This window comes from Mixophyes fleayi, chromosome 1 (assembly GCF_038048845.1).
Source record: "Mixophyes fleayi isolate aMixFle1 chromosome 1, aMixFle1.hap1, whole genome shotgun sequence".
NCBI classification, from domain to species: Eukaryota; Metazoa; Chordata; class Amphibia; order Anura; family Limnodynastidae; genus Mixophyes; species Mixophyes fleayi.
In genome coordinates, this window is record NC_134402.1 from 400,374,223 (window position 1) to 400,399,146 (window position 24,924).

At 41.2% G+C, this 24,924-nt stretch overlaps 1 long non-coding RNA gene across 1 annotated transcript; it reads right to left on the minus strand.

Annotated features, from left to right (window-relative positions):
• Window positions 1–3,061: 3,061 nt before the first annotated feature.
• On the minus strand, window positions 3,062–10,325 carry LOC142109240 (uncharacterized). Its single transcript, XR_012680315.1, has 3 exons — window positions 10,281–10,325; window positions 9,183–9,308; window positions 3,062–3,085 (listed from the first exon to the last, which is right to left on the minus strand). It is a non-coding gene; the product is annotated as an uncharacterized LOC142109240 (long non-coding RNA).
• Window positions 10,326–24,924: the final 14,599 nt, after the last annotated feature.

Sequence of the window (24,924 nt, forward strand, 5' to 3'; positions counted from 1 at the left end):
AAAAGGGGCAAATCCGGAAACAGGGAAAAAGAGTAGAACACTGTAAACTTATATGCAAAGACCCACGACTAACAGTAGAGAAGGCAGGCTAGGGAGAGCGATCAGGAAAGACAGCAGGGGGGCAGAAATAGCATGAAAGGCTTGGAGGAGGGGGGATTCAGCAGGAGACACATGCTGGATGAGCTAGGGGAAGGGAGAAATAGCACGGCCACACAGAAAATCAGGGGAGCAGGGAGAGGCAAGGCAGGGCAAATGGAATAACAGTAACAAACAGCAAAACGATACAGAGGAGCTACGATAAAATGCAAAACAATGAAGAATACATGGGGGAACTGAATGGGATGCAAATGGCGGGGAAACAGGAGACAAGGATATATAGAGATAGGGAGAACAACCACAGAACCGGGGGACAGGGAATGCCTGCAAGAATGGAGAAAGTAGAAAGAAAAGAAGAGGGAAAAAGAATAAATACCACTGAGACAGGACAAAACAGAGGTGAAAACCCAGGGGACAGTGCATGGGAAAAGCAACCAAACAGCAGGGAGAAAACAATACAGTGATGATACTTAACCTGTCCGATGTTGTCCCAGGTATACAATTCGATACTGTGATGCTACTCAACCTGTCCAGTGATGTTGTCCTGTTGTTTTTCCAGCTGGGTAAGAAGGAAGAAATATGCCTGGACCCGGCTCATATCCTCTCCAGGGAGTCAACACCCACCCCCATCCCATTGGCTGGAAACTGGAGAGGGGTTAACCCTTAAGCTGTAGGTGCCATTTGTTATCCCTATCCTCTGCATTTAGGGACGTTTCGCTTATGGCTGCACTAATCATTTGCATGAGCAATTAAGCATTTCTTGTGGTTTATAAATGAGCCTTATTGATGATATAACATATATTATGTAACTTGTGAGGCTACAATATGCATATATTAATGGTTCACATAGAGCTAATGTGATTATTTAAAGGGGAAGATATAATTTCTCCCCCTCCTCTTTTATTATATGTTTGATGCATGCACTGAAGACACTTCTCTGTTTTTGCAATGTATGGTACCTGATCTGTAAATATGTACATTAGCAAAGTCTCCAGTAATAGTGTGGGCAACAGTGATCTAGTGATTAGGTATACATTTAGGGCCTGATTCAGAATTGAACATAAGTCCATGTGAGCCACATAAAAGTGCATCTTGGGTAAAATGTGGTGCACTGTGCACAACATGCACCCAAATATACAGTTGAACATATCTATTTGCATCCACTTGCTCTTGGAGTGACTTGTAAGGGGCATTCATTTGTAAATTTAGTACAATGAGCACATGGATATACAAGTCAATCACTCCCTTTAATGCATCTGATTTTGAATTACACACCTTTTAGGAGGAGTATTGTTCCATGTCCCATAGGGCAGATGCAACTTCATGTGTTGATGATGAATACAGAGGGGTATGGGGTGTGTGCTTACCTTAGTGATGTGTAAATCTAGGCTGCTGTCCTAATGTTGAGACAGAGACTGGCTATATGTTCTTGATGTTCTTATGCTGGTGGTTCTTTTTGGAGGTTCTTCAGATTCTGGTGAAGGTGTTCAGGTCCCAGTGTTTGGTACTGGTAGAGCTCTGTAGAGAGAGGAGAGGGAGGGAGGCTAACCTTGTTGGGGTCTGTGGTTCTTTGCAATTGTATTGGTTATCCTTGTAGTGAGAGTCTTGTGGATATTTTTTTTGTAGTCTATAGCTCCTTTGATTGTAGTTTAAGCTCTTCTTTTGCAGCATGGCACAATGTGATGACCGGGGACCAGGAGAAGGGGGGAGCAAAAACAGCATGGCACACTGATGACAGGCGGCCAGATGAAGGGGGGAAAAGCAGCATGTGTGAGCATAAGGGGGCACAGCATGGTGATGATGAAGGGGCACACTTTGATGAAGGAGAAGTGTGTGATGATGGAGGAGATGATCCCCTCTATTTTACCTTTTATGTTTCTATTTTGGCCTAGAGGTGCCTTAAAAAAATTACTGAGACACTGGGTGACTCGAACTGAAAAATTTGGAACATTTTGAGAGGGGGATGGAGAGTACTATCCAGGACTCCTAAAAACAATTATCTAGAAATGTTTGCTGTTTAATGTATTTATTTGTATTACTCTCTTTAGTAAAGTTTATTATATGATTTGAAAGAAGCAAAGTATTACTGAATGAACAAGTAATTCTAAAAGAGAAGAGCAAATTTATTTTTTGCACGGGGGCGTCAGACATGCCAGCACTGTCCCTGTACAGTGAGCCAAGACACGGTTTTCTGCACCTGCGGTTACATTGTACGATGTGGAACACGAAGATCCGCCCCTGGAGGAGAAACTACTGGCCTGCCACCTAGAAGAGCTGGAAGAAGGACTCAGAAGCCATTGCTGCTGACCAGGTTAGTACAGCAGCAGCTGCACTCAGCTTCTCACTGTAATAAAAAGGGGAGAGAGGGGAGAGCCGTTTCCAGTCAATAAAGATTGACTGGAAGCGGCTTATATTACCTGTTTACAAAAATAGATGATTTTTGCATGTTAAATTGTATATGAAAGAGTTGAATTTAAATAATGGCCTATTTACATTGGGAATGTACAGCTTTAGTCTGAATAAATAAGTAAAGTTTATAATTATGAAGTGTGCATATTGGTACTATACATTAAAGGGAAGTATATGCCTACTGTCTTAGAATGTGCTAAAACCAGGGATGGTACATCAAAATATATAAATAAGGGTACCTGTTTTATATAAACATCTTGTCACTGTAAAATAATGACTTGACAATGGACAGTTTTAAATCCAAGAATTATGTTATTAAACTGTGTGTTTAGAGACCTTTGACATGTTTCTATTGAAGGAACAGGTTGAGAATGTTCTTTGTATCCTATCAGAATACAAGTATTGTACACTCTATACCAGGGATCGCCAACCCCTGCACACAGCACTCTGTAGTCTGGCACGCCAGGCTGGCTGTCACTGCAGGACACTGCCGGAACTCAACTGCACAGAGTTCTCTCTGTCACACTCTGCTTTCACTTGTATTCAGAAACCTTGTGCTCTTGTTTCTCCCTTCAACGGTCTGATATAAAGAGTAAACATAACACTATATACAGTTAATGGGATATGGAGGGGTTCTGACACAATAAAAAAGCTAACACAGCCAGTGCACAAATAATAAAAAAACATAATATGTTGCTATATGTTGTGATTCATGGGCTGACCACACCCCTTTGATTGACCACACCCCCTTTAATGGCTGTCCACACCCCCTTACAGTTGGGCACACCTAAATTTAGTGGGCCCCAACCACTGCATTCCTCCCGGTGGGCCCTGCATGTTCCAGTCCGGCATTGCACACACCAGTTCCTTTTGCCAAAAGTAGTTCTTTTGTAGTTCTTACCTCTCTGTCTTACTATTTGTTTCTTGTTGTACATTCTAATCATTCATATAATAAGCATTACTTACTCAACTTACATTCCGTAGTGACTAATGTGTTGTGCATGGATCATTGCTTGACCAGAAAGACATTAGAAATGAGGCTGTCAGGATATTTTACCCGCTGAAAATAAAATCCCACTATATTCAGTATGCTTTACACTCTGCTGCTCTGCAGTAAACCATCATTTTGTAATCATAGTTGGAAGCAACTGCCTATTTATAGAGTGACATATAGTTTATTTCAACAAGACAAGTTATCATCATCTTTCTTTTATACAACCTACAAGTCTAAAACACCTTGAACATGATAATGTTATTAAGTTACATTTTGTCAGAATAGAATTAATAGGTTTTTGCCTCCCTTAGAACTCTTGTATTTTTGTTTACTACACACATAATAGCATCCCGTGAGTCAATCAGCTTGGAGTTAATTACTGATTCTACAAACAAATCTCTATTTATATTCAATCTTAAAACAGATTTTGGCTGACTCCAGTAGATATCGCAAGGGACTCAGCTAATGCTGCATTATACAAAAGTCAGCACCACTTATTTATGCTACATTGCCTGCCTGCCTTTCTTAAAACTCCTTTCATTTAGACAATATCCTCATTAGTGTGATAGCTAATTCTCTTGTTTTTCACTGATAACTCTACCTAGAGAGCAGGTTCAAAGTATCAACCGTCCTCCACTTGGTTATTGGTATTTCAATACATAATGCATGAACAACTTTAACTGTGGTGCTTGTGCTTGATTTCATGTTTACCCGTTGCCAAAAGCAAATAGGGTCTGGCTGACAACTTTTGGTCTGGGGCAATCACTAGCAAGTGACCCAGGATTTTCTAGCATGCTGCAATGGAAAAGTGGGTGTGACAAAAACCGTGCAGGCGTGGTTTGTTTAATGTGGGTGCGGTTTACATAGCCAATGACATTTCTGAAAAAAAAAAATGTTACGTCAAAGATCTATGCTCAAATACAATACCTTTCAGCCACAGAAGAGACTATTCTAATGACCTCTAAACAAGTGAAGGAGCATTCTGGTTACCACTGTACAAGACAATGAGCTTTCAAGTGACCTGTATACAAGACAAGGAACATTTTGTGTGTAGCCTTTTTAGGATGGCTTTTTTAAGCGTTGTTTGCGCCCAACATGTGTCTGACTCCGCAGCACGATCCCCAGTGGTCTAGTGAGGAAATAGGAAGTGGGGGCACTTCCTGTCTGACCAGTAGAAATAACGGACATAGTACTGTTGGCTGCGGTCCATATGTAGCTATAAAGTCCCCAAATATACTGAGTAGGTGACCAGAGGCTCCCATAGCAATATAGAAGAAGAGTCTGTCTGCCCACAAATAACCTGGATGGACATGCGGTATATATTAGAGACCTGCAACCATATATTTATAACTGCAGTACCACCATAGACAAGTGTATCTGTGTACAAGACTGCATAATACTGTTATTGCCTGCTGTACTACAAGTTACTAACTATTGTGAGTATCTCTATTATAATCTTTAATAAAGAGAAACCTGTTTAAGTTACAAAAGCGTTGTAGCTTAACAGCCACATTAACAACATTGAACACCTTTTTAACATCAAAAGGTATAACCAACATTGTGATGTATGAGACTCAGCATTTTGGTGTAAATACATTTTTTCGGATGGCTTTTTTAAACGTAGTTTACACCTAACATGTGTCTAAATCACCATCAGGTCCATTGTGTCTAAATTGGTCTTTTTCCTAATTGGTCATTTTCCTGTAATATTGTAAGTTGTGCTTGTGAGCAGAGTCATTTTCACATCTGGGATCAGTGTATTTCAGGATGTAATGTCTGTGTACCTCATACAAATTGTACAGTGCAAAACTGTTGGTATTTTATAAATACTGGAGAATAAGAACTATAAGTTGAGATCCCCTTTGAGGCAATGTGATAATCTGTTAGACTGAAGTTGTTTTTATAGCTCAAGTTCATATCTTTTCCTAAAAATTCTCTCAGAATCACCTGCACAATTTAATGTTTCTAGTATTGAAATTATTCTTGAAGCTTCTGAGTTAGTCAGTTATCTGTTCTATCTGTTACCATCCCACCCTCTACCCCAGCAATAGGCAAAATGATATATAGACACACTTAAAGGGCCTCATGGTGTGGCTGTCTATCTTCAAAAGACTTCAGTGGCGCACGCAGGGGGGGTTTCTGAGTCTTCAGAAACCCCCCCTGCGGTAACTAAGTGGCCGCTATAGCTGTACTGTCCTATACAGCAGCCGCGGTGCTGTCAAAGAAGCGTCCGCGGCGGTGCTGTAGTGTATACAGCACCGCCGCGGACGCTTCTTAGACAGCGCCGCGGCTGCTATATAGGACAGCGCTGAAGAAACGGAGCTGCTGCTCCCCAAAAAAAAAAACACCCCCCGGGGGGTGTTTTTTTGGGGGGGGAGGGGGGAAACACCCCCCCCCGGGGAACCCCCCCCCCCCCGACAATCCTCCGTTCGCCCCTGGACATATATATACATATTGCAATAACATATTAGCAGACAATTTAAACAAGTGTTACAAGCTATAACAAATGCATCTGGCAATAAAGCAAGGCTTTGAAGGCAGTGGTGCTTGTGTCTGTGGCAAACAATGGAGACCAGTGAGGTGTAGTGATGTAGAGAATGGAGCCACTGTAAAGTGAAAAGAGCACTTGGCACATAGAAGCTCTGGGTAGAACAATTTGCATACTAGTAATTCTTTGTTGGGGAGATGCTCGGGGAGCAGCAATAACAATGATAATTTATGGATAAGTAATTTTAGTTAATAAACTAAAACATGTTAATATTTTTTCTGCTTAGAGATTTATTTTAAGAGGTACATCCTTATATCACACATTTCATCATCATTTATTTATATAGCTCCACTAATTCTGCAGCGCTATACAGAGAACTCGCATAAGCCCCTGCCCCATTGGAGTTTAAATTCCCTAACACACACCCAAACAGACAGACATACAGACTAGTGTGAATTTGTTAGCAGCTAATTAATCTACTAGCATATTTTTGCAGTGTGGGAGGAAATAGGAGCACCCAGAGGAAACCCACGCAAATACGGGGAGATCATACAAACTCCACACAGATAAGGCCATTGTCGGGAATCAAACTCATGACCTCAGTGCTGAGAGGCAGAAGTGCTAACCACTTAGCCACCGTTCCTGCATTTTCTTGTATTTACTGTACTATTTTAGCATTTTTGAGACTAGTATTGTAAATAAACACACTGCTCCTGATTCATTAAGGAAAGTAAAGCAAAAAAAAGGAGTAACTTTGCACCTTGGCAAAACCATGTTGCATTGGAGGGGGAGGTAAATTTAAAATGTGAGGGCATATTTACAGTTAGGGAAGGGCATGTCCTAGATCAACTTTACATTTCAGTGTAAAGATAAAGCTATCAAGTATTTGTGTGCTACATGAAAAATACAGTATTTATCCTATGTGAAAAATCATAAACTAATTTGCACTCCTTGCATTGTAACAGGGTTTGTCCAAGAGCAACTGTACTGTCTTTTTTAGCCTTACTTTCCTTAATTAATCAGGTCCATTGTGTTAGCAGTGAATGTTCAGCCTTTGACTTCTCTTTATTTGTAACCAAAAGGTAACGCGGCTTCATATATTCTTTTTTATATGTCTAGTGTTTTCTTCTATAAATTATTCTACTGATTTCAGTATATTCTACTGTGCAAATATTTATCTTCCAGCTGAAACTACACATCTTACACTGGCATGTTGGCATGATGTGATATTTACTGACAGATCACATGTACAGTAAACCTGAGGGATGAGATATGGCCACCAAGGTTTACACCATCTGTTCATATTCTAATGTGAGCTCAAAGTCAGACATCAATGAAGGATGCAGTTACTATTGTATGTCATTAGCTGCAAAAATATTCTGTTTAATCCATGGGAAAAGGTGATTTAAAAAAAAATCACCCAGCTGTTAAAGCAGAAGTCCTTTTAACTCACTTGAAGCACATTTAGGCCTAGATTTACTAAGCTGCGGGTTTGAAAAAGTGGGGATGTTGCCTATAGCAACCAATCAGATTCTAGCTATCATTTTGTAGAAGGTACTAAATAAATGAAAGCTAGAATCTGATTGGTTGCTATAGGCAACATCCCCACTTTTTCAAACCCGCAGCTTAGTAAATCTAGCCCTTAGAGTTGTTTGCTAAGAAAATCCAGTAGATAAACAAACATACTGGATTCAACTGCCAAGCATGAAGAAACATACTGTCATACTAAGTGTACTTGGCAGAAATGGATACATATATAGTATATATTATCTTGTGTATATTAAATACCAGAAGCATAGATCTAAAGCTCCAATCTGTATTACTATTAGTAAAATATAGCAACTGTAATAGCACATTAAAGCAGAAACCCTTTAGGTTACATGGATGCATTCAACAACAAACAACAGTCCAATGGTAATTGCTGAAGATCAGTTTTTAGTAAATTGTTAATTTAAATTTTTTATATAAGAATGTGGTTCTTTGAAACCTAAATAAAGATGCAAATAAATCTTTAGCTTATTTACAATAAATGGCAACTTCACTTTAGATGGGACTGGACCATACTTCTTTGATAACATCTCCCCCCCAGCCTGTCAATCCTCACGGAGTACATGGACAGTCACCCCAAGACCAGTTCTTAAGTTGTGCTCGGCGGACAGGAGGAGAACTTATTGCGGACACATGAGGAAGTAAGAAGGAAGGGACAGGAAGTGAGGGACAGCTGGGAGCCCTGATACGTAACAAAAGCGTGGAAGATGTTAATTTCAGGAGGGACTGTGTTATCCAAGATCTGGAGGTGAGTAAATATAAGTATTAGCCATTGTCTTCCACTGGACTGGCCCATACATTGTGGCAGGGACACAGCAGGGGAGCCACTGTGCACTCCCACTCCAACCCCCTGGCCCAGCACCCACCAATGTTTAAGAAGGAGAGAAACAGGGGTCTGCCCGGGAAGGGGAAAACACTGTGGGAATATGACCATGGATATAAGGAGCCACTTCGGGGGGGGTGTATTAATTCTGAGGATTGATTTCTGGGAGATGTGGGGCTGACTGGTGTTGGGTTTCTGTTCTCTACCAGCAGATCTGGGGATCATTGTTGTCCTGTACTCACCGCATCGGGAGATACTAGTCAGGTTCTGGGTAAATAAGTGTGCCCACAGTAGTGGGGAGACTGATACCCAGAGCCACACAATGGCGGGAGCAGCAAGATACGAAAAGTCCCTGTACCTTCTGTTGGCAGACTCTTTTTCTTGTGGAACTTTTGAGTGGCTAAGGTGGGTGAGGAACCTTACTTGGACTCCAAATGACACTGGTGATCCATTGACCAATTGCTTAAAGTTTATAGTTTTATATTCTGTTCTTTTACTGTATAAAAAGTAAAGATAGCGTTTTATCCTTTGTTCCCTTCCTTGCCTGTGTGATTTGAAGTTTTCAACCTAAGGGGGGCCGGGTAACCTAATGAACGTTGGTTCTAAAAACCTGGTATCCTCACATCTCAAAAATGATTTTAACATGATGGTGAAGTCTCAGAAGCAGTGTTGTGAATATCCAGTGCTGGTATGTGGGCCTTGTGTACCCTTTACCCTGAGCTATATGTATCATCATTGGTATGACCTGTCCCTCACCTTCATGTACCATACGTCGTTCTCTCCTGTTTCCTCCACCACTGTGCATCCAATCCTGTGATCCTGACCTGCAGCTTCCCCTCTCTCCGGTGTTGGTGGCAATGTTGTAGTGTGGGATTAGTGATAGTGGTATTGCCAATTAACTTTTCAGGGATTCCTCAATGTTTCTTTCCTTAACCGTGATCCGCAGTATCCTGCAGGGAACAAAGCACAAAACATACAAAAACAAATAAACACAAAGACAGCTACAAAATGGCCACCAGGAACTTGAACAGAAAAATGGGACCAAGATGGCAATACCAGACTGGGGTGATCTCTCTCCTAATGATTGACACCTGTATGTACCCACAGGGCATGAAATTATGCACACAGGCTTTGTGCCCGAATGTGGTGACAAGTATGGGAATCATACTTGTCACCCATCGCTTATTTCTGTATTTCCAGGCGGCACCTATTCCCCAGCGGGCGTGTCACTTGATTGAAAAGCTTCTGTCCCTTTCAATCCTTGCTTATAGACTAGACCTCTTGATTGAAGAGGGACACTTCTCTTCAAGCTCCTGGACCACTGCTATTCAGATCTTATTGTCTTCGCACTGTTCCACCGCCACCCTCATCAGACAACTATAGGTGTCGGGGCTTAGGGGCGTTGCCAGCCACGATTGACTTTCTGCAGTGCATCCTGGCCACTGATTGACTGAGAGTGAATCTGCTCAGATTCGCTGTCAGCAATGCCAGGTATCTGTTGAGTAAAGTCCTCTTATTCTCTTTGCCTCCTGGCCAGCTCCAGCAATGTTATCACTGGGTCTCTGCTTCTTCACATTCTTCATGGGCACCGCTTCAGTGAGACACATTGTCACAGTGTCACAGACTCAATACTTTGCCCTGACTCTAGAGAAAAACAGGAGGTATGTCCCTATTTGCACAACTTTGAATTAAGCTTATAGATATGTCTTGCACAAAAATTCATAATCAGGAGATATGATTTCTGGACCACCTGGGCTTGTGACTGGAAAGTTTGTAGTGTTTGTTGCTACTTGATGAAAGGTTTAGGGGTTCCAGTCCTATAAGTTAGGGTTTGTTGAGGTTTCCATGGTGCAGTGCTTATGGAAGTGTCGGTTTTGAGTGCCTGTGTGAATTGAGAAAAGAAGGGGTGCATGCTTGCTTACCTTAGTGATGTGAACATCTAGGCTGTTGTCCTGATGAGATCAGAACTAAAATAAATGAAATGGAAGAATTAAAAGAATAGTAATGAGCATAAGCTAGAGAATATATTAGAATAACATATAACAAGAACAATAGCAAAATGCTTCTAATATAAGTGGTGTGGGTCTGTTTTCTCTGTGCTACTAGGGACATGGTGTACAGAATTATGTGTTAGAGTGGTAAATATGATTTCATTTTTACTTCCACATTTTATTAATTTTTATATATTTTATATAATTTTTGATGATTTGATTGGAGCTACAAATATTTCAGAGACTTTCTAACTGTAACACTTAATACTAGCCATACACTTTACTATTTATCTACTCGCCACAAACAGTTCTACAAGGTGGTTATATCAAGAGCCATAAACATGCTGGAAAAAAAGCTAAAACCCTATGAACATACACAACGTATACGAGCAGCTGAAAGTGTTGACAATTATACACAACCACTTCCTTCCTGCAGGTTTTCTGTTTTGCACATAAGTTAAATACTGACTATTTTTTCATGTAACACACAAATACTTGATAGTTTATTTGTACACTGAAATTTAAAGTGGATATTTGTGCGCTACATGAAAAAACAGTCAGTATTTAACTTATGTGCAGGAGACTGAAATAAGATACTTCTTAATTTAAGATCCTTAATGAATCAGGCCCCAGATCTGATATTAATTGTTGTGAGGCTATTTGTTAAATATAATAATGGCAATGAAACAATTATTTGGACATAACCATGGTTACTTTGAATTGTCCTATTTTATTCAGTTATGATTTATCAATCATAAGATAAACTTATGACATTGGAACCAATTATTGGACACTATCTACAATTACTTATTATTTTCTTTCCGATATAATCATGCCCTTGTGTCAATTTTGAATATGTCCGGACAGAATCATGTCATTAATGTTTTAATTATGCTATGAATAAAAAGTATGGATTTTATATATATTTTTACCATAGTAGTTTCATCCGAGTCCCTACTTTCTAGCATGGTATGCATCACTTAAACCTTTAGTCTACCAGTACTATTTTCTGGATTCCGGCTCTGCATTGACTTCCTAATCTTGGGCCTGATTCATTAAGGATCTTAACTTGAGAAACTTCTTATTTCAGTCACTCCTGGACAAAACCATGTTACAATGCAAGGGGTGCAAATTAGTATTCTGTTTTGCACATAAGTTAAATACTGACTGTTTTTTCATGTAGCACACAAATACTTGATAGCTTATTTGTACACTGAAATTTAAAGTGGATATTTGTGCGCTACATGAAAAAACAGTCAGTATTTAACTTATGTGCAGGAGACTGAAATAAGATACTTCTTAATTTAAGATCCTTAATGAATCAGGCCCCAGATCTGGTGCAAAGGCGATATGTCAAGTTGAGAGATATTTTGAAACATGTGAAGAGGCATTGTATGTTAGTAGGAGTATTTTATATTGGATTTGGTAATATACACGTAACCTGTGAAGGGTATGACACAGCAGAGCAGCAGTAGAGGTGGAGTGATTATATACCTTGGGTGGAATTTTCACATAACATTCATCAACAGGAATCCTCTGGAACATCTCCTTTCCTTACCATCTTTGGCAGACATTCCCTACCTCCCACCTTTTAAGAAGTTCCCAGTGCATCGGTACCTGCAGCTCAAGAGATGGCATGTGACTTTTCGATTCCAGTTCTTCACATTGGGGGCAAGTTTTGCCTGTCTACGCGCAACTTCAGACTCAAGCTACCATCTATGGAATTCGCTCCCCAATATATTGGTCCGTTCCGCATCTCCCATATTATTAATGCAGTTACCTATAATATCCATCTACCTCCTTCACTCCGCATGCATAATTCATTTCATATTTCCTTATTAAAAACATTGATTGTTAATGAATTCTCCAACCTTCAGCCTCCGCCTCCTCCCACCATCAAAACGGTGTTGGGCAATGAATATGAGGTTGAACGGACCTTGAGATCACAATCTATTTGTGGTAAGACTCTGTTTCTCGTCCACTGAAAGGGCTATGGCCCTGAAGAGAGGCCCTGGGTGGATAAGAAATACCTACATGCTCCCCACCTACTGTCAAAGTTTTTGAAGAATCAGACTTCCAATTCATCTTCTTCAGGAGAGGGGGGTAGTGTCAGGCGTCGTCTCTGCACTGACAATTGGTGCAGGAGATGGATGACTGCAAATTCCCGGCAGCTGCATTCCGTTACCTAGCAAGGGGACACTCCCTTGTACCTTTGCACGCTGCTCATGCACATGCCCAGTTCACTCGCTTCTCATTGCTAGGCAACGGAATGCTATCTTTGCTCACCGGTCAGCGTGTCTGACCGCCGAATCTTTATCACCCAATCAGGGTGCACCTTATGGTTTATATAGCACCCTCTAACACAAATTGGGTGCCAGAGTATTGGTTCACTCCCTACTCCAGCACTTCCTGAACTTCTGATCCAGTGTTTTTAGCGGTGACTGTCTTGGAGAACCACGAGCTGCCTACCCTCTGCAGCTAAGTCCAAACTCCCTTACAGGGGTCCCTGGTGAAAACCGGGGGTACGTTAGACTCCGAGCCTCCCTGTTCAGTTGTGCTAATAGCGGTTAGTGGTCATCTCTGCAATTCCGTGACAGGGCTCATGCACTGCTAGACTTTCTATATTTTATGTATCTCCCATTTTATCAAACAGGGCCCCAACATTCCAGGATCCAGACAAGCAGCAACTGAGCTTAAGAGACCAGCAGCTGCCAGTATTGTAAACTACAAAAACAGGTAGAAGAAGGCAGCACAGTCCTTGTTTTGTATGACTATCCCATTCAGTCATGACTGGCAGATATATGTCCTGTTCAGCTGTAGTGCAGTGCCAGTTAAGGGCAAGCAACATGTTCTACAGCTAGATGCAAGCAGCTCATCCTTAATAAGCAACACAGTGTAAAGCAGGACACCCATTATAACTATACTTGCATTCAAAACAAAGTACTGACTGAGCAGGACAGTCATATAAAATTGTCACTGCCCGAACAGGATCAAAACAGTTGGCCACCATTGCCTGTGTATTTGAAGGGGATGGGAAGGGATGGGGAGAGACGAAGAGCAGCCTATCACTGTCTCATATGATAGCCATGCACCTTTCATACACTGTGGCATTGTATAATGGAACCCCCCTCTAGAAATCCTGCTTTTGACCCTGTCTTAGCCTATTCCAAGCCTCTTCCTGAATCTTGAATTCCAAATAATACCTAATAGTGATTATTAGCCATTGACCATTACAGGAGGTAAGGTCAAATTCTAGTTACCAACTGCTCACTGAATATGTAAGGATATTAGGTTAAATGATCATTGAGGCCACTATGAAGAACAGTAGTAAATTGACTTGTATTGAATACTGCTTAGCATTCTCTTTAACAGTTAGTAGCAGATGAAGATCACAAACCAAACTGTAACCCTTGTGACCTGTAATGAAAGCAGGTCTTGACTTTTACTTCAATCTTTCTGGCCGAAAGTTTGAATGATTAGGGTGATTAAAAAATCTTTAATTATTAGAAAAGCCCATCTTTACACTTCAAATGACATATTGATGTGGACCAAACAAGAAAATAATATGTAAATAGAGTGCTATTATTAAAGGACATCTGTTACTGAACTATTGACCTGTGCAGGAAACTCTAATGAAGCAAGAATGTTTGCTATGGATGCAGGTTGAATACATGTGTCTCTAGATAGATATTTAGTTAATATTAACAGATTTAAGATTCATTGAGATCTCAGGCTGCATGTCACACACTGTGTCTGACAGCCATAATTTCCTTCTTAGCAAATCGAATCCCTGTAGCTAAGCCTTAGGAAGTTGTTAAAGCAATTAAAGGCTTCTGTCTTGGTTACCATAGCACCATACCAGTTCACGTCTGCTGCATAAAGGGCTCGTATGACATGGATATGACGGATTTTAGTGTTTTAATGACATTTTGAAGTCCCATCTTGTGTCTTCTGCCTTTTGCAATAAATGTATAAATGGAAATGGAATACATATACACTATACAAAGCAAAGCATTTTTTTTTGCAGTCAGACAAAGCTATGCTATAAAAGGTGACCACTCTACCTTTTCATTATAAATTAGATATATTGACATGTTGTTGCCTTATTCCTGCACATCATTTTTGTTGGTTTATATTTGTAAATTGCTAAGAATCACCTATTGGGCTTATATAATCCAAGCACGACGACTAAACATTTTGCAATTCTATCCTCCCAATCAATAATAATATAATATTGTTAATAACATTTAAGCAGTCTTCTGGTGGAAAAGTAAGCATAAATTAAAGTTGATTATAGCCCATCTAATTGTGAGCTAGCGTTTTCAGCTGTTGTGTCAATTCAGTTTCAAATGACAGAATACCGGACTCTCACATTTTCCTCTCTTCCTTATTAGCTACAAAAGAACTTGGAAGCCAGAGAAAATGTCTGTTACTTCAAATTTTAATATCCACAAGGGATATCAATAGGGCGTTGACTACAAACCTCACTATAACAACCAAATTTTAATATAAATTATTTTTTGCCCAATTAAATTCATATTGTTGATTACAGTTATAAAATTTGTCAAATAACAAGAAAATGTATTTGCTTGGAAATAGTGGCTGCTGTTCCCATGTAAATTATTGTGCAATAATTCAACTAGACATCACATATGAGAGAAATATGGAGAAAAGGAATCGCAGCCACTCTATCCAAACATAGGATACCACACACCAAAAAAAACTTCATAAAACATATAGGGCCTGATTCCATAGTAACATAGTTGATGAGGTTGAAAAAAGACACCAGTCCATCAAGTTCAACCTATTTTAGATCTCCTGCGATCCGGCACTTATATTTAAAATTGATCCAGAGTAAGCAACCGCCAATCTGTTTCAATTGTGAAAATCCTCCCAGACCCAATATTGCAGTCCTATTTTTACCCTATATCCACTACTATCCTTCATTTTAATTAACGGTCGTATGCCTGGATACACTTTTCCACTAAAAACCCTTTCTTAAACATATCTATTGAATCTGCCATCACAATCTTCCCTGGCAATGAATTCCATATCTTGACTTACTGTAAAGAACCCCTTCCTTTGCTGGTTGTGATATTTCCTCTCCTCTAACCTTAGGGGGTGACCGTGTGTCCTGTGTATAGTCCTTGGGGTAAAAAGTTCCTATGAAAGTTCTCTGCATTGACCCTTAATGTATTTGTACATAGTAATCATATCTCCCCTTAGACGCCTCTTTTCTAAAGTAAACATGCCTAAACTGTTTAACCTTTCCTCATAACTTAATGACTTCATACCCTTTATCAATTTTGTCGCCCTTCTCTGAACCCCTTCTAGTTCCAAATGATCTTTTTTATAGAGTGGTGCCCAGAACTGTACTGCATATTCAAGATGAGGACTTACCAACGATTTATACAGTGGCAAAATTACACTATCTTACCTTGCATCTATGCCCCTTTTTTTGCATGCCAATACTTTATTTACCCTTGCAGTTGCTGCTTGACATTGAGCACTATTGCTAAGTCTACTGTCTACAAGCACTCCCAAATCCCTTTTCTGTTAATCGATTCTCCTAAATTAATTCCATTTAATTTATAGATTGCATTCTTGTTTTTGATCCCTAAATGTATAACCTTACAGTTATCTATGTTCAACCTCATATTCCATTTGGCCGCCCAATTCTCCAGTTTATTTAAGTCCATCTGTAGAGAAGCTACATCTTGCTCTGATTTTATTACCTTACAGAGTTTAGTGTCATCTGCAAAAATAGAAACTTTACTCTCTAAACCATCACAACTCTCTGTTCCCTATTCTCTAACCAGTTTTCGATTCCAAGTACGAATGTTGTTTCCTAGACCCAGTTGCCTTATTTTGTAAACCAACCTCTTGTGTGGCACTGTATCAAAGGCCTTTGCAAAATCTAAGTAGACCACATCTACTGTGCTGCCCTGGTCTAGGTTCCCACTAACTTCCTCATAGAAACTAATTAGATTCATTAAGGAAAGTAAAGCAAAGAAGTGAGTAACTTTGAACCTTTATTTTGCACATAAGGAAAATACTGGCTGTTTTTTTATGTATGATGCAAATACTTGATAGCTTTATTTTTACAGTGACATTAAAAGTTGATCTAGGACGTGCTCTATTCCAATTATAAATCTGTCCTCACATTTTAAATTTACCTCCCCCTCCAATACAACATGGTTTTGCTAAGGTTCAAAGTTGCTCATTTTTTTCCTTTACTTTCCCTAATGAATCAGACCCATAGTATTTTAATTATTATTAATAAACATAACAATTATAAACATAACGTAAACATAACAATTATAAAAAGGCTACTTATGATTAAAAAAATAAAGAACCTTATGTGATCGTTTTACGGGAAAAGAGTCCTAAAACATGTCAAATAGATGTTCTCCAGAGTTTTACGATATAGGACAAGTCCACTAAATGACAGTGAGAGATTGTCTTTGTTGGAACTTACAGGGAGCATTTCCCCTTCCTTTTCAGTACAGAGGTATAAACTGTTCTTAAGTACACTTCTCTGCGGGAGCTAATAAGGAACAGAGGTTGATACAGCCTGTGGCTAGCTGTGTATTGAGCCAATAGCTGCAGCTAATACTCAAATCTCTCCCCAACAATAAATAACAGCTTCCCGGTGGTTATCTTTGACAGGTGATTCAGCTCCTGATCGTATTCGTAGACTTCAGGACCCAGGTCTCTTAGCTGTGATGTGTCTCCTAATATGATGTGTCTGTATACATTTCAAATTGGGTCTTTAAATTTCCTCTGGGGAAACCACAAGAAAACTGTATGGAGAAACGCGTTAAGGGAAATTTTAAAAACAATCTAGAAACCTAATTAGAAATGTATACAAAGACATCATATACGTAGATATAGAATATCTAAGGAGAAAAGCCATATCTAAGAGACCTGGGTCCCAAAGTCTACGAATACGATCAGCACTTAAAGAAGCTGAAATTTTGTTTTGAAACGAAAACTTGTCATGGTTCGGCAATATACGCACACATTAAGAGAAGCTGTAAAGCAAAAATTGCTTGCTTGCACGACAGCTCCATGAGGATGAAAATACATTTTCTTACAAAAATGCTGAGGAACACAACAGAGTTGAAGCGAAGGCTCTCAATACAGAGGTCAAAGCTGTGGCATTGGTATCCTTTCTGGAATTTGATGTGGAGATAGGAAAGATCAACAAGCAGCTGAACAAGGAGATAAGGGACCTAATAAACACTGAGGATGTGATCGCCCAAGTGTATAATCCTAGAGTCCAAGTCCTCAAAGAGAACGCAGCTGCTAGTCGAGATCCAGCTCTAAGGGGGTCTGACCAGAGGGGTTTCAAGTGTGGAGAGCTTGGACACTTTAAAGCCAAGTGCACTAGATCCCAGAAACCTAAGGAAAGGACTGTTCACTTGCAGTTGCTGTTCCTGGAGTTTTGCAACCAGTGGTGCCTCATTAATTAAAGAGATTGTGTGGGAGAACAACAAAGTTGTCCAGGTAGTAGTGGACTCTGGGAGTGAACTTATACTGGTTTCCAGCACTGTCCTGGCAGAAGCAAATATAGACCGTGGATTTTGTATAACAATCTAGATGCATTGTTTGCACTCCTCGTGAAGTCCGCACCACCCTGCTTGGTGATCCTAGGGGGAGGGATATGTGACAAAGGGAGTGGTTTTCCACAAGCCTCTAAGAGAGGAGTTAGGTGTTCAGCTGACAGTCTCCAAGAGAAGGTTACATACTGGGTTAAGTCCTTGCACAGTGGAACTCCTAGACTGAACACACCAAAGTGGAGGACAGGGTCTAATGAAGCAATTAGATCAAAGGGAGGGGTTTTGTGAAAATAGACACTGCGACCGATGCCAGACAGTGGCCGGTGGATGGTGTCTAGTAAGAGTTAGGTCCCCTGGTGTCATCCAGATGGAAAGTGTGCTGTCTATCTGTGATAGTGCCGTGAACAATAAAAGAACCATTTATGCAGCAAGAAGTTGTTCATGCATGCATCACCAGAAGGGTGCCCGTGTCACTATCTATCTACCTTATAATATAAATATATATATATATATATATATATATATATATAATATATAAATATATATATATATATATATATATATATATATATATATATATATATATATAGTGGCAAGAGCCCGCTACTGCAGAAGCACACGCGAACAACTTCTTCCTTTTTATGTAGTTTTAATGTCAGGATGGTAAATGTTTTGACACCGTATACTTGCACAGCAATCATGGAGACCCTAAACGCTAGCTATACATAGACCAGCTCTCTCTCAGGACCAGCTAGCTTTCCCAGCGTTGGTCTCAGTGAACAAATGACACAAACAAGCTTTTATACATGATACTCCTCCCCCAGCCTTAGCTTGAAGGACAGGTGACACACCCACCTTCTCTTTAAGAGAAAACGCCCCTCACTGGCTCTGTTTCAACTAACAGACACACCCTCTCTGTTTGCTTAGAGGAAGCAGCTTTTAAATCATGTAAGTTAACCTTAAACTACACATAAGTCTTTACTTGGTTTAACCTGAATCTAGGTGCATAACTGCGCCAATGTCTTACTCTGCTTGTATGTTTTCTTTGCATATTGTCAGATAAATGCCTCCCTTTGTTACATATCCCTCCCCCTAGCGTCTACAAAGTCGGGGGACGCGGACTTCGCGAGGAGCGCATATTTTCGTGACAATGCATCTGCATTCTTGTGCAGAATCCCAGGTCTATGTTCTACTAATAACTTGAAGGGTTACCTTGGCATTTACCTCCCCGTTGCTCTGCATCCATCTCAATGGTGCATGGTCTGTTATTAAGGTGAACTCTCTGCCTAGGAGATAATAGCGCAGAGTTTCTGTAGCCCATTTTATGGCGAGTCATTCTTTCTCCACAGTGGCATATTTTTGTTCCCTTGGAAGCAACTTACGACTTAGGTACAGGACAGGATTTTCTACTCCATTCTTCTCCTGTGACAAGACTGCACCTAAGCCAACACCAGAAGCATCAGTTTGAAGGAAGAATCTCCAGGTAAAATCCGGTGCTTGTAGAACTGGGGAGGAACAAAGAGCTAACCGAAGATCAGACCAGGCGGTTTCTGCAGAATCAGACCAAGTTAATCTATCTGGACAACTTTTTTTTAACATGTCCGTAAGTGGAGCAGCTCTAGTGGCGAAGTGGCTTACAAACCGCCTGTAGTAACCTACTAAGCCTAAAAAGGTTCTTAACTGCGACTTTTTTTCTGGTCTTGCCCAATTTTTGACTGCCTCCACTTTGTCTAGCTGGGGTTTTACACGCCATTGACCAACAACGTACCCCAAATATTTGGCTTCTCTCATGGCTATGGCACATTTCTCTAGGTTAGCTGTTAACCCTGCTGACCTTAATGAAGCTAAGACCGCCTCAACTTTGGCTAAACGTGATCCCCAGTCTGGGGTATAAATCACTATATCGTCCAAGTAAGCGGCTGCATAAGCTGTGTGAGGTCCTAGCAATTTATTCATGGCCCTTTGGAAGGTGGCAGGTGCCCCATGCAACCTAAAGGGTAAGACTTTATATTGATAGAGACCATCAGGAGTGGAAAATGCAGTCTTTGGCTTGGCCATGGAAGTCAAGGGAACTTGCCAATAACCCTTTGTTAGATCAAGGGTTGTTAAATAATTGCTACCAGCAAGATTTTCCACTAGTTCATCCACATGTGGCATCAGATAGGCATCAAACTTCAACATACTGTTTAGGCGCCTAAAGTCATTGCAGAATCTAATTGGCCCATTGGGTTTCGGGACAAGAACAATGGGACTATTCCACTCACTAGTGGACTCTTCAATCACATCTAACTGGAGCATCTTCTCGACCTCCTTTCTCACGTCCACCCATCTGGCTTCTGGAATAGGATACGGTTTCTGCTTTACAATGACTCCTGGCGCAGTGACAATGTCGTGATCGATTAAGGTAGTGCGCCCAGGAATGGAAGAAAAGACATCCCTGTTCCAGTGAATCTCTTTTTTCAGTCTGTTGTCTCTGCTGAATGGACAAAGCTGGCTCTATGGGCACTTCAGACTTTTCAATGGCAGTACTCACTACCTGAGGCGAGGTTTCCTCATCATGCCAAGGTTGAAGGAGGTTAACATGATATATTTGCTCCTCCCTTCTCCTACCTAACTGGCGGACTCTGTAATTGACAGGACCGACAGCCTCTAGAACTTCATATGGACCCTGCCAGTGGGCGAAAAGTTTGCTTTCCTGGGTGGGAACCAGGACTAGGTCCTCGTCGCCAGGCTTGAAAGATCGAACAACAGCACTTTTATCATAACTTTTTCTCTGTCGTTCCTGAGCCTCTTTTACATGTTGCTGCACAAAGCCATCTGTTTGTGGATGGTATACAGAGGTGTGAAGCGCCGTAACCTCTAGCAACTGGCACATGTCCTTCATCAGTTTAGACATGAATGGAGTACCCTGATCTGTGAGAATTTCTTTGGGTATTCCCAAGTGTGTAAACATCAATACAAGTTCCTTAGCTATGGTGCTGGACTTTATGTTTCGTAGGGGAATTGCCTCTGGATACCTGGTTGCATAGTCAAGCACCACTAGTATATATTGGTGCCCACGTGCAGATTTTTCCAGTGGCCCCACAAGGTCCATAGCTATCCGTTCAAAGGGAACTTGTACTATTGGTATTGGAATGAGAGGTGCCCTGTACATGGGTTTGGGACAGGTTCTCTGACAAATGGGACAGGACCGGCAATACTTTTTCACTGCCATGTATACACCGGGCCAGTAAAACCTAAGCAGAACTCGTTCCCTTGTTTTATCCTCCCCTAGGTGTCACCCACAGACATGTGTGTGTGCTGCTTTTAATACTAGGGTTACCTGGACCCGAGGAACCATTAATTGTTCTACTTTTTCCCCATGTACATTAGCAACTCTATACAGGAAATTATTTTTAACAATAAAATATGGTATACCTTCTGCAGGCTGGGCGGCTTTCGCTACCCCATTTACCTCAGTCACACTTTTGAAGGCATGTTCCAAAGTGGCATCATTAAGTTGGTCTCGAGCAAAGTCCTACAGAGGAAACAAAATTGGTATTGCGGACCAATCCGTATCCTCACTGAGAGGCAGGGTGGGCTCACCTGCGACATCACCGACCAATGCTAGTTTGGACTGTCCATGTTTCCTCGCAGGTGGATGCTTTTGTGGAACTCCTGCTGTGACTCCCAGGATGGCATTCCGGTTTGGCGGTCCCCAAAGATCGATGCCCAGATGTTGTGGATTCTTAGGCGGTTCCTTTAAGACCGGGCTTCCGACCGTTGCATCAATTGCCGGCATGTCCGGCCGGATCCGCTCACCGAGGACATCATTAAACAGTGGGAAGTCTCGCCCCAAAATGAGTGGATATGGGAGTTTAGGTGCTATGGCAGCTACCACCATAACAGTTTTGTCTTTGAGTGTGACTGGTAGTATTGTTCTTTCATACTCCTCTGTCGTGCTATGTACGCAAAGAACCTTCACCTTGGGCAACCGAGAAGTTATGGTTTTCGGGTAAGGCAGAGCCGGAAACCAATGAAAGTTCACTCCCCAAGTCAACCAAGGCCAGAACAAGTTTTTGGTTGATTAGCACAGTCACCCGGAACAAACAAGGACTTCCTGATGTGGGACTCATGGTAAAACAGCTTGGAAAAGCAGGCCCAATATGTGCCACGGAACAGTCCATGGGATCCTGTAGTTTAGGACACTCTGCCTTAAAGTGGCCTGGCTCACCACATTCAAAACACTTCAGATTAGACAGCTTTGCACCTGGCCCTCTGTCTGTAGCAGTTTTGCCATTGGGCCCTGTAGCAAGGATTGTCAAACCCGGCTTTTGGCATTGCAGCGGCTTTGGCACAAATGCAGGTTCTTTAGTCATTTGCTGTAGCGCACAAAACCTTTCTACCACGGTGGCAAGCTCTTCATAAGTTTGTGGGTCTGATTGCAGAACCCACCTTTGCAAATCGCGGTTCAGCCCCCGGATGCAGTGATCTATCACCAGAACTTCAATAATCCGAGAAGCCAAATTCTCCTCAGGCTGCAGCCATTTCTTTAAAATTTTAGAAAGCTCAGCCACTTGCGCTCTGACCGTTTTTTCTTTGTCATAGCGCCATTGGTGATAGCGCTGGGCTCGGCCTGGCCCAGAAACTCCAATGCGAGCCAATATCTCAGACTTTAGGCACAAATAATCAGAGGCCCCTTCCTCATCTAGATCCATATAAGCTCGCTGAGCTTCCCCAGTCATATATGGCGCCAGTCTCTCAGCCCAATCTTTAGGAGGCCATTTTGCCATTTTTGCAAGTCTCTCAAAGGACACCAGATATGCTTCTACGTCATCAGCTGGTGACATTTTCTGGAGAACAGGACCAGGTGTTCATTTCTGTCATGCCTCACCTGGCTTAACTCTTCTCTTAAGAGCCTTGTGTTTTCCACCTGTGCCTCAGGGATTCGTAGCATCTGAGCTTGCTGTTCTTGCTGCGCAGCGGCCACATTCACGAGGGTTCTCAGTACTTCCTCCATGTTGACGTCTGCGAGGGTTGGGTAGCGGAAACTTGCTTCCTCGAGTATCCCACTTCTGACACCAGACCTGGGTACCAAAGTCTACGAATACGATCAGCACTTAAAGAAGCTGAATTTTTGTTTTGAAACGAAAACTTGCCATGGTTCTGCAAGAGCCTGAAGAAATTGTTATTTTGAAACAAAAACTTGTCATGGTTCGGCAATATACGCACACATTAAGAGAAGCTGTAAAGCATAAAGAGCTTGCTTGCACGACAGTTCCATGAGGATTAAAAGACATTTTCTTACAAAAATGCTGAGGAACACAACAGAGTTGAAGCGAAGGCTCTCAATACAGAGGTCAAAGCTGTGGCATTGGCATCCTTTCTGGAATTTGATGTGGAGATAGGAAAGATCAACAAGCAGCTAAACAAGGAGGTAAGTGACCTAATAAACACTGAGGATGTGATCGCCCAAGTGTATAATCCTAGAGTCCAAGTCCTCAAAGAGAACGCAGCTGCTAGTCGAGATCCAGCTCTAAGGGGGTCTGACCAGAGGGGTTTCAAGTGTGGAGAGCTTGGACACTTTAAAGCCAAGTGCACTAGATCCCAGAAACCTAAGGAAAGGACTGTTCACTTGCAGTTGCTGTTCCTGGAGTTTTGCAACCAGTGGTGCCTCATTAATTAAAGAGATTGTGTGGGAGAACAACAAGGTTGTCCAGGTAGTAGTGGACTCTGGGAGTGAACTTACACTGGTTTCCAGCACTGTCCTGGCTGGAGCCAATATAGACCGTGGATTTTGTATAACAATCTAGAAGCATTGTTTGCACTCCTCGTGAAGTCCGCACCACCCTGCTTGGTGATTCTAGGGGGAGGGATATGTGACAAAGAGAGTGGTTTGCCACAAGCCTCTAAGAGAGGAGTTAGGTGTTCAGCTGACAGTCTCCAAGAGAAGGTTACATACTGGGTTAAGTCCTTGCACAGTGGAACTCCTAGACTGAACACACCAAAGTGGAGGACAGGGTCTAATGAAGCAATTAGATCAAAGGGAGGGGTTTTGTGAAAATAGACACTGTGACCGATGCCAGACAGTGGCCGGTGGATGGTGTCTAGTAAGAGTTAGGTCCCATGGTGTCATCCAGATGGAAAGTGTGCTGTCTATCTGTGATAGTGCCGTGAACAATAAAAGCACCATTTATGCAGCAAGAAGTTGTTCATGCATGCATCACCAGAAGGGTGCCCGTGTCACTATCTATCTACCTTATAATATATATATATATATATATATATATATATATATATATATATATAATATATAAATATAAATATATATATATATTGAGGCAAGAGCCCGCTACTGCAGAAGCACACGCGAACAACTTCTTCCTTTTTATGTAGTTTTATTGTCAGGATGGTAAATGTTTTGACACCGTATACTTGCACAGCAATCATGGAGACCCTAAACGCTAGCTATACATAGACCAGCTCTCTCTCAGGACCAGCTAGCTTTCCCAGCGTTGGTCTCAGTGAACAAGTGACACAAACAAGCTTTTATACATGATACTCCTCCCCCAGCCTTAGCTTGATGGACAGGTGACACACCCACCTTCTCTTTAAGAGAAAACGCCCCTCACTGGCTCTGTTTCAACTAACAGACCCACCCTGTCTGTTTGCTGAGAGGAAGCAGCTTTTAAATCATGTAAGTTAACCAACTTCAAACTACACATAAGTCTTTACTTGGTTTAACCTGAATCTAGGTGCATAACTGCGCCAATGTCTTACTCTGCTTGTATGTTTTCTTTGCATAGTCAAATAAATGCCTCCCTTTGTTACAATATATATATATATATATATATATATATATATATATATATATATATATATATATATATATACACATATCCTTTACATAATATCAATGCTGTCCATTGGAAACAGAGATCAAATGTCTGAAGATCGTTTTGTAATTATTTGTTTTGTGATTTAGAATGATTTTTACCCTTTATAATTCTTATAAGTAGTAGTTTAAAGTAGGG